Source organism: Oryza glaberrima, chromosome 10, assembly GCF_000147395.1.
Source record: "Oryza glaberrima chromosome 10, OglaRS2, whole genome shotgun sequence".
NCBI lineage: Eukaryota > Viridiplantae > Streptophyta > Magnoliopsida > Poales > Poaceae > Oryza > Oryza glaberrima.
In genome coordinates, this window is record NC_068335.1 from 2,868,881 (window position 1) to 2,878,804 (window position 9,924).

Sequence of the window (9,924 nt, forward strand, 5' to 3'; positions counted from 1 at the left end):
GCGCCGTTTTCTCGGCTTCGACGCATGCAGCAGAAAGGGTCGACGTGTGCAGCAGAAAAGCAAAGTAGGAGTAGTATACTCTCAGTTCAATGTATGCCCGTGGGACCCATGTAAAAGTTTTCAAAAATGAGCAGTATCTGCCGTTCTCAATGCAAAGGAATAGGCAATCAAACGAAATCTTCTGTTGTTTGGTCCCTGTTCTCTTTTTTTTTCCGACCTTCTTTCCGTTAAATTCAATTTTTTTTCTCTAATAGGACATTACTAAATACAGCGCTGCTGTAAATTAGAAAAAAAATGTGTTCTGTTTTTCTATTTTTAGGTAAATATAAAGATTTTGCCTTTTGCCTTGCGAGAGAAATCTATACAGTTTTATGTGTGTGGATACTAGGAACGACTAGAAATATATAGCGAAAAGTTTCAATGAAAGAAAAAAAGCAGAGTAGGAAAAGGCGTGGAAGGACATGGACTCCTGGCTGTAGAATGGGTCTTTGTGAATAATCCTGGACTCCTGGCCTGCTCCGGACTGACCTGGAATTTGTAGAATGCGTTCTCGCACGCACTTTGTCCCTACCATCGGTGGTCGCTTTCCCCGTGGAAAAGAAAAACACATCTGCATGGTGCGGGATTGGATTCCTGATCGACTCGGATCAGGATTGAATGGATCGTGTTAGCTCCCTGCCGCCACTGGCATGCCTCCTGTCGTTCTGCGCAGCGGCGACCGCCACCTTGCGCAGAACGACCGCCACCTTATCGGCGTCCTCCCTGGTGGCCAGCTTGTTTGCCGAGAGCACCTCCGCGACACCGCCTATCACGTCATTGAGTGTTGTGGCCTTATTAATCTTCTCACCGTCATCATTGGGTAGTGCCTCATATTCGCCTCGACGGCCTGAGCAGCGCAACAACCACACAGCCAGGGATGACCCTAGACAGGAAGAATAGCCCCGTGGCGCTCATCTCGGCACCCTACACCGCCGTCAATGACATTGGCGGGGTCAACAGGCTTGAATCCCGGGGAAGGTCACTGATGGTTGTAGTAGTGACATATCAACACTGAGATACATAGCAAATGCAAATTCGTTGAGCTACACCCTCCAAATCTATCACCATAGATGGCTCATCAGTAATGCTCTATATCAATACGACAATATAGAATTCACACGATTTGCACAACTCATATGTATAAAATTTGGAGATATTTGCGAGATATGTACAAATTCAATATTTTTGTGCACATTGTTATAAGTACACAAACAATCTTACCCATCAATATTTGTTTGATATGTACCCGGTGCAACGCATGGGCATATTTGTTAGTGTGTCTATATATATATATATATATATATATATATATATATATGGAAAAGCAGATATGAACCGAGGTTCATCTGCACCCTGAATCACATCCATTCAATCGTTCCAAGATGCGTGCTTTCTAAATGGACCTTACTTTCACTAATGAAGATTGTCTACAGGAGAAAATGTCAGGGAGGTACGTAATGCATGTGTTGCTCTGACATGGGACATGCACTTCCTGAGCAAAGAGAGAGAAAGAACAGGTGAGAGGTAGTTGACCACACATCATGTAGTATTTACTCATCCATTTGAATATTGTTTCTTTTCTCTTGTTATCCATGGAAATTTAGTACATATGACCATTTTGGAAATAACACACGTGTGATTTTTTCTAATTTCAATACATGTCAAGTTATATGTTATCATTTTGCGACATCTTTTTTTTAGACATCACTTTTCAAAATGATATTTTCGTATGTCATTTTCGGTGTCAACAAATTGCAGTGTATATTGTTTTCTTTGTCGATTAATGAAATTATATTTTGCAATGTAGCATATATATGTAAAATAAAAACCATGTATTTTTTATTTTAATTTATGCCAAATGATATATCATTTTCACAATGTCATTCTTGTACATCGGATATATTGTATTTGCGTGGTGATTGGACATTCATCTTGATATATCATGTCTGAATAAAACCAGATATAGATTAATTTTCGGACATACAAAGCAAGGTGGTCAGATTAATTAAAAAAATCAACATATATTTCATGGCTAATCACATGGAGTAATGTGATTGTAGCCAAGAGATCTATTAAAGTGACATGGCTAATCACATGGAGTAATGTCTTTTCATCTCTCTCTCATTCTCTCTTACGGTCACATTAGTGAAAAGACATGAATACAGTTGCAGACTAGTAGTACATGAGTGGGTGAGAAAAGCATGGCTACAGCATCATTGTGTACCTGCCCAAAATTTTCCCTATAAGAGTCTGGGTTAGGTAGGTACAAGTTGTAGGAGCTTGGGTAAAAATGATGCATTAGCTACAACAAAAAAATAGACACATGTCACATGTGGGATTGAGGTGCGTATGCACCTAGGTTCATATTATCCGGCTCCTATATATATATATATACTATTTGTGTCTCTCTCTCTCTATATATATATATGTATATATATATATATATGTATGTATATATATGTATATATACATACATGGAGAGAGAGACACAAATAGTATATATATATATATAGGAGCTGGATAATATATGTATATATATATATATATGTATATATATGTATATATATATATATATATATATATATATATATATATATATATATATATATATATATAGACAGACACAAATAGATTGTTTATTGGGCCGGCTTGTACTGTGTGTCGGCTTGGTAAGCATGCCGTGGCCCATCAAAGTCACTGACTTAACCACTTTGACCCTAGTTTTGTACATGTCTCACGTGAGCTGCATCGTGGCCTCTTCTCATTCTGCAGCGGGTAGAGCCACAGCCGCTCAAATCAGTGCTAGCTCTCCGATTTCTCTCTATTTATCGACTTCTCCATGCTCCTGTGTCCCTGAACCGAAGGCAGTGGTGGTGTACTGGTGTCCTGCGTCTCCTCCTATCCTCACCGTGCACAGCGCCATTCTCTCTCAGTGACGGCTAGGGCTATTGTCTCCTCTCCAATACCAATATCAGATCCACCACTTTATTTGATTCGAGGGTCGAGGACACGGTGATGGAAGGAATCGAAGAGGGAGGGCAGCGATGACGTGGTCGAAGAGGTGGAGGAGGGCAGGGGCGTGTGGTGTTTCTTTTACCATGCTGATGTCTCTACTTATTTTATTTTTTTTCGCGTTAGTCCTAGAGGATTCTAGGATTTTTTTTTTCATCTCCATCCAATGGCTCAACTTCAATTCTCCTCTCTGTTTTAACATTTGTTTTGATCCAACGGTCCATAAATTTTTGCTTACGTGGCTCATTGTAGTGATGTTGTGGAATTCACTTTTCACTTTGGTAGATTTGTAACTATTTAATTTATCAAATTTATCTTTAAAAAAATGACCCACATCCCTATCTTTCCTGTCCGGGCCATACCTTCCAATGCGTATTGTACGTAAGGTACGTACATGCCTCCTCCCTCTCCTCCTGCTCTCCCCTTCTTCCTTTTCTTTAGTTATTAAAATATTCAAAAGATTAATAATTTTAAAATAACCATAATTTATCAAAAATGTGGTCACGGATTTTAATTACACATAAATCTTTTTATTCTTCCATATCATTCTATCCGTTACGGTTCATTAACAATTCAAAGGCAATATAATATGTAATTTAACTTGTAAGAAATATTTGGTTTTTATCATATCCATGCTATTAAAATTATTATATAAAATAGAAAAACATGATAATGTATCAGTTCACAAAACGTGCATAAATACATTAGATCTACGATATGACAAAAATAAAAAACATAAATTGCGATCCATCACATAACGTTCTAATAAATTTATAGAAAAATTCTGAAAAAAAGTAAAAGAAATAAAACACATTTATAGGGAAAATCATATTGATATTTTAACGGTCTATTTAACAACACATATATTTTAATAGAACAATATGCAATAATAAAATAATTAATTAGAAAATAGATATTTAATAAGTACATTACGTTGGGTCACTATCATGTTTCTAAATATAGATAACTTAAGTTGATGAAACCATTGGATCTAACTCAAAGGAAACAAAACTCCTCTCCTTCTAATGTCGTATATACATGTGCATGTCTCCCGGAAGCAAGATCCGGATACATATTTCTAATCTATCTTTGTTGGTTGTTGGCGGTTATTAAACGTCGATTCTATACCGTCAACCTTTGCATAAAGTCCAGATAATAAAACATTCAACATAATGATAGGTGTTTAATCTCACATATTCTACTAGTGTTGGTGTTTATTTGTATGCCAGTGTTAAACCCCAAAGTTGGGAGTAAAATAAGAGTAAAGTAAGGAGAAACATGTATCCATACAACGATGGGTTGTGAACTTCATGAAAATACCAGATAGTTAGCCCAAAACTCCGAGAAATTGATAGAGGAGGACAAGGGGAGGAGATGGGCCAAAAGCCAGGCCAGGGGGGCCCAGCCCAGGTTCGGCCGAACCAGCATCTCATCCGTTCAGGCTGGGGTTTGGCATGGACATCTCAGATGTATCCCTGATGACGGTTGGAGGACACTTCGGACATTTTCCCTTCGCTAACCGTCATACCTACCCCTATATAAGGACATCATCTCACTCACTCCAACACACACTTCCAAGCTTGAGCTGAATTATAAGAGGCTCTATTGTACTATAATATATACTAGAATAGGAAGAGAGTAGAGTAGAAGAAGTCTGAAGAATTCCGGAGTTGTCGGTAATCTTCTCTCATTTTTTATTCTGTTTATTACTCTGATTTCAATATAATATTCTTCCTGAGTAATTTAGATTTATCGTGTGAGAATTATCTCTTGGTTAGTTCCTAAATAGCATACATGATTATTGTTCACTATAATCAACTAAAATATAGTGATTGCTTTGGTGAGTTATAAACACTAAAGTGGATATTAATTGCTTAGACGTGGTGTTTAGGTAATTGTTATCAAGTAATTGCTGCGTATCCCACAATACGTTTGAGGTAGGTGTAGAGGTGGTGACAGCCCTCAAGATCACTTAAGTCCTACCTGTCCGGGTACGCAGTAGAGCGACATCTGGGAACAGCGGGTTGCTAGTGCCTGAAGTATTGTGTTAGGATTAAACTTAAGCTTTCCCTATACACTGTTTCTCACCAGTGAATCCTCTCTATCCTGGCCTATCCTTTGCTTGGTGTTCTTGGATAAACCGGAGGAAGATCTGACCACACATATTCCCTTGGATTCGACACCCTTTGGAATACTCCGTAGGGGAAGTGCTACATCGGTACATCCGTGCGCTTGTGGATTTCATCTGTGATCGTAAGAATTACCAACATTGGTCGATATGTATATATACATAACAAATTACGTTAATATGAACCAATTAAAAGGAGGGCTAACTTGATGGTACATTGTTAACAATAATATTTTTTAATATTCATTAAAAAAAGTCCCAAAACATTCAATTTAAAAAGAAAAGGCACCTTATTTTTAATTTGAACTTTTAGACATATTTTCTAAACAAACTAAGGCTTTGTCCGGGAGGTGAGGTTGGGAACTCACCTCCCGTGCACACAAAACAGAGTGACACAATATCTTACGATTAATTAAGGGTTTACTATTTTTTTTTAAAAAAGGATTAATATTATTTATAAAGCAACTTTTGTATATAATTTGTTTTTGTAAAAAAAAAACCGTTTAGCAGTTTGAAAAGCGTGCGCGTGGAAAAACGAGGGATGTAAGTTGGGGAAAGAACTCAGCATATGTCTACCTCATTTTAAAATAACGAAGAAGAAAATAATAATTACTTATATAGATGAATTAAATATTACGTAGTATAAAGATAACAAATACCAAATAAAAGTTATTTAAGCAAAATCGACAAATAAATTTATGAAGAAAACACACTTCTGAAGCTTGGCAAGTTCTATATGGTTGATTTTTAGTCCGTATAAGTTTCTCAAATACAAGCTTATGATATACATGCCTGTGCGAATGCGCGTGCTAGGGCTACTATCCTAAAAGTCCATTAAACCTCATACAGACATTCTCAAGCTGTCACATGGGACTTATAAAAACACTCCTACGAAGCCACTTGGCAGAATTTAGCCTAAAGAAGATGAATTGGCAGGGTAGTTCACTTTGTAAACTGTGTGGACAGCAAGAGGATGTTGATCACCTGATCTTTACATGCCCACCTGCACAATACCTTTGGTGCTGCTATACAGATGCTTTCAACCGGGAAAAAGTACCTAGGTCTAGAGAGGAGTTGCTGAATCTTTTGAATAATCATGAGAAACAAAATGTTGCTTTATTTACCTTTTGGCTGCTGGGGTTTTGGCTATTTGGCTTGTTGAAATGACTGGTCTTTAACAACAAACTGTTGAATAACGTTTCCCAATTACCTCACAAAACAATGTTGTTTCTGCTAAAGTGGAGAAGACTGGTGGCGGGAAAGGACGCGAGCGAGCTGGAGGTTTTAAGGGGCTTGTTGCTCGCCAGTATCCGAAAGATGGAAGGCTCAAGCAATGCCTGATGCTGCGTGACGCCTGATCTGCATTGCTAGTTTCTCTTTTTGTGTAGTCATCTAGTGCTTGATCTCTGTGAATGCTGTTCTTCTATGCAAGCTGGAATCCCCAGCAGTTCAATGTTTTGCTTTATGTTTTGTAATCTGGAACCTTGTATCGAACTATTATGCTTTTAATCGAAAGCTGAGCGTGAGTCTTTGATGAAAAAAAAAAAACAGCCGCCCACGTCGAAAGAAGTGCTACTGCCTGACAATATATAGATTTATCACCCGTTTATTTCTCTTCCCTCACTTTTCTCTACTATATAATGGTATAATATTTTTGGAGCATGCTAAATCAGCCTAAAATGCACATGCTTTTAGTGGCGGGCCTGACGGAAGCCGACGCGACGCAACTTGCTGATTGATTAATTGCACGGTCAGGCCAGCCAGCCGATCGAGTTGGGGTTCGACACAACTTGCTGATTGATTCACTTTATGCATTCGTACGGGTTGCCGGTTGCCACGAATCGAACCTGCCGATACCTCCGACAAATATAATTCACTTTACTTTTTATGCAACAAATATAATTCGCTTTCATTTTCTATCTAATTTGGTTTTTCTTAAAAAAAAACTGTTGACGTTGCACTTGCGTTTATCACCGTTCCCCACTATGAATGATTTGACTAATCATACTATACATACGATGGAATAATTCCATTTCGGGACTCTATGGTTGATACTATCTTGGAGCTCTAAAATCGGTTGACAAATAACTACGCATATTTTATATATACTAGTAGCATTTAAGTAGAACAATTGAAAATTGCTAGTGGGCAAAGCATGTGATGCGTATAGGCTGTGTTTAGTTCCAAAGTTTTTCTTCAAACTTCTAACTTTTCCATCACATCAAAACTTTCCTACACACAAACTTTTAACTTTTGATGTGAGCTAAACACAGCCATAAGCCGCAGAGAAGTTTCACCTACCGCGCAGTTGTGCTAAGGAGAGGTTGACTAAGCGTGCAGCGGCCACCGGTCGACGCTCCGCCGGCGGTCCAGAACGCCTTCCTTCTACACCGACGGCGCAGGGCCTCCTACACCGGTGAGCGTTCTGAATTCTACTGATAAACGGAGACGGATGCTAGTTCGTCTCTGTGGGTTTATTGTGGCATTTTATCTTCTTGTTCAACTTGTCCTCACAAGTTACCATTTTATTTCAATAATTTGTCGTTAATTAAACTACAATGTGTTATCTGTTTGTTTAGTTCTTGGATTAAATCTGTTTTGATGAGCTAGTTCCTGAATCGAATTTGTTGACCAAATCTGTACTCAAGCATGTTTATGATAAATTTCTATTCTAAATCGTCACTAGTAAAAAGTAAACGGATTAATATTAACAGTTTCAGTCCGGGTATCGACATTCCAGTCATTTTGCATGTCAATCAACGCAAAAGAGAAAAAGAAGAGATTTTGCATGTCAACCAGATTCTTTGGATTCTTCACGCAGTTTCTTCTCAGGATAGCTGACAGGAATTGATCTACTAAAATCTGCTTAATCAAACAGATTCCTAGTAATCATACATTCAAATTACATGAACGAGTCAAACTTGAAGGAAAAACATCGAAGCACAATCACATTGATCCCATTCTGTTGAAGAATTATAGATCTCGTCATCGGTCAAGGAGTCATATGTCTCTTCCACTAGAGATTTTGATTCCTGTGTGCAAACCAAATTCCTTACCTTTTTCATCCGAAAATTCACAAGCGTACAAATTTATCCTCAAACTTGTGGCCAAAAAAATAGAGTTAGAAGCAACCAAACATTGCCCTTTTTCCTGTCACGTGTAACCGTTAAGTAACGATGCGAATTTTCACAAGCTTGTTTTCAGATTAAGTCAGGGTCTGTTGCAACTCTGCATTAGTGGACAATTACTTCGAAAATATGGCCAATATATCCTTGATACTATGCACCATGGAGTTAAAATCTACAATCCATCTAAATTGATATTTAACACAATGTTTTCATGTGACAGGACATCAATCCACCAATTTATTTGGAGCTACGACAATCATATTGTACAATGGATCTCTCAGAAAACAAGCATAAAGAGTCTATTGAAAGGGCACAACGGATAGAGGACAACATTTCTAAAATAAGGGCTTTCACAGAAGAAGATATAAAAGTAATTACCAGCGACTACAGCACCAGTCTTGGAAATGGTAAATTTGGAAAAGTTTATAAGGGAGTTCTTGATGATAACCGTTTTGTTGCAGTGAAGAAGTATATTCAAATGGATTCTAAAGAAGAGTTTGCTAAAGAAGTAATTGTCCACAGTCAAAAATAAGAGATAATCCATGAAATGCCATTGACAAGCATCTAAGTCCCAGAAATGACATCGACAAGTGTGAGTTCCAAGAAATGCCATCGTACAAACGATTTTGTCCCAAAAATGCCATCGCCGTTAGGGTTCCGTCCATTCCGCGCCGTTAAATACACTGTTAATGAACAGTGTATTTAACGGCGCGGAATGGACGGAACCCTAACGGCGATGGCAATTTTGGGACAAAATCGTTTGTACGATGGCATTTCTTGGAACTCACACTTGTCGATGGCATTTCTGGTACTTGGACGCTTGTCAATGGCATTTTATGGATTATCTCCAAAAATAAACCACAAGAATGTAGTCAGGCTAATTGGCTACTGTATCGAGAAAAATGCTCTAATGATGGTCATGGAGTATATGTGTATTGGAGACCTTGATTACCATCTTCATGTGAAGAATAGCCTTGATTCATTGGACATAAGATTGGATATTGCAATAGAGTGTGCAGATGCTCTAGGGGTATTTGCATTCTATGTGCAACCCTGTTCTATATGGTGATGTGAAGCCTGACAACATACTGCTGGGTGACAATTTTAATGCAAAAATATCTGATTTTGGAATATCTAGGCCTCTCTCATTAGAAAGGACTCATACTTCAATTTTGAAAGGTTGTATGGCTTACATGGATCCCATGTATCGCTGGGATGGGCGCCTTACCCCAAAAAATGATGTTTGTAATCTTGGAATTGTTCTTCTAGAACTTATAACCAAGAAAAGGGTGGCAAGTCTCGCTCAAGCTCATGCTGAAGGAAAAGGTGTGACAGAGTTGTTTGATCCCCAAATTGCTAGAGAGCAACATGAAGGTTCTAGTGGAGATTGAAAAATTAGTGCAGGAATGTCGAGCAGAGGACATTCATAGACGTCCTGATATGTGCGATGTGGCTGGGTACCTTCGGATGCTTAGGAAATTCTGTTTGAGACAACCTGCTCCACTACAAAATTTTGGTTGGCACATATTTCCTGAAACACAGAATGAAGTTAACGAACAAAGCCTGCAAGGTACAAACAATGTTAGCTCTAGTTTGATGGCTTTCCCTAAGATGGCG

At 38.3% G+C, this 9,924-nt stretch overlaps 1 pseudogene; it reads left to right on the forward strand.

The window, feature by feature from the left end:
• The first annotated feature begins 916 nt into the window (after window positions 1-916).
• LOC127752650 (wall-associated receptor kinase-like 5) lies at window positions 917-9,698 on the forward strand (annotated as a pseudogene).
• Window positions 9,699-9,924: the final 226 nt, after the last annotated feature.